The following is a 295-nucleotide window of genomic DNA, read 5'->3' on the forward strand; positions in this document are numbered from 1 at the left end:
CAGCCGACAACTAACCGTTCCATGCTTTGGCAGTGACGGAAGGCGGCCAGGTGATCACAGCCACCGAAGGACGCATCATAAGTCCCCGGGGACATGGTTCGTTACCGACGATACCTGGATGTCTCCGCCGACCTCGTTCTGCCACCCGGGCACGTCGCCAGGATCGAGTGGAAGGACATCGAAGTCGAAGAGAACTCGCGGTGCATGTACGACTACGTGGAGATTGTCGACACGGTCACCGGCGAGGGGCTCGAACCGTGAGTGTCGAGCGCTGTCACAAACACATTAAAGGAAC

General features: G+C 58.6%; 1 pseudogene; it reads left to right on the forward strand.

Annotated features, from left to right (window-relative positions):
* Positions 1-295, forward strand: part of LOC119588954 — an 8,581-nt pseudogene that overhangs the window by 5,997 nt on the left and 2,289 nt on the right.

The sequence above is a fragment of the Penaeus monodon genome, chromosome 24 (genome assembly GCF_015228065.2).
Source record: "Penaeus monodon isolate SGIC_2016 chromosome 24, NSTDA_Pmon_1, whole genome shotgun sequence".
Lineage (NCBI taxonomy): Eukaryota > Metazoa > Arthropoda > Malacostraca > Decapoda > Penaeidae > Penaeus > Penaeus monodon.